Genomic DNA, 1117 nt, shown 5'->3' on the forward strand with positions numbered 1-1117 from the left:
GGAGGAGGTGCAGCGTAGGGCGTGAAGTGTGCGGTAAGTGTGGAGCCGCAAACAGGGGCAACTAATCAAAAGTTTAATCAAAAGACCGGAACACACTGCTTATGGTGTGAGCTAACCCTTAGTGACATGCTGAACTCTGGGGTTAGTGACCTGCTGGATTTTGGGCTTAGCGTCGCACTGGATGCAGGGCTTAGTGACCTGCTGGACGCAGGGCTGAGTGACTCGATGGACGCAGGGCTGAGTGACCCGATGAACAAAAGGCTGAGTGACACGATGGACGCAGGGCTTAGTGACGTGATGGACGCAGGTTCTTAGTGACGACGCGCTGGACACAGGGATTAGTGACGACGCGCTGGACGTAGGGATTAGTGATGACGCGCTGGACGCAGGGAATAGTGTATGCAGGACCCACCTAAGAGTGACCCTGCAGAGCCCACCATAGGTGCTGGACAGCCCATCTCAGACTGTCTATGGTGGGCTCTGAAGAGGTCTCAGGTGGGCTGGTCAGGGCTGCATCCCCCTCCCTTCCAGCTCCTCTTTCCTGCCCCCCGGGTGTATGCCTCCTCTCTCTCATCCCTCACCTGGACGGACCGGAAGTGACGTCATTTCCGCTAGTCCCTTTCATACCAGTAGCGTCGCTGATGGGGCCCCAGCTTGTCTCGAAGTTGCTGGAGCGGCAATGCTTGCGACCTGCGCTGCTAGGACCAGGCCTCCGCCGCTGCTGCTGCGTGGGCCTGGCAGCCTCCTCGCCCTTCACCATCGGCCGATACTCATGTAAGGGTCCCGGGTGGGCCCCAGGGCTGCCCAGGCCCTTTAAATGAGTATTAGCCATACCCCCCTGATGGCGGCCCTGGTAACAGTAAAGAGTAAACATAAAGTGAAGAGTTAAAATACACGCTGCATGGCATTTTAAAGGCACACTGCAACGCATCACATGGCCGGTTTGAAACTGCATGTTTAGAAATGCATTGCAGCTTTCTTTAAGAATAAATGCACTTCTCCTTTATGTCCCTACCCTTTACCTAATCTACCCTCCACCTCTGCACATACACACTTACCTTATTCCAATGGCCACGGATTTGATGTTTGTGGGATCTGTTAGGTCAGGGGGGGGGGG

Source organism: Nanorana parkeri, unplaced genomic scaffold (assembly GCF_000935625.1).
Source record: "Nanorana parkeri isolate BGI_ZX_2015 unplaced genomic scaffold, ASM93562v1 scaffold1230, whole genome shotgun sequence".
In the NCBI taxonomy this organism is placed as follows: domain Eukaryota; kingdom Metazoa; phylum Chordata; class Amphibia; order Anura; family Dicroglossidae; genus Nanorana; species Nanorana parkeri.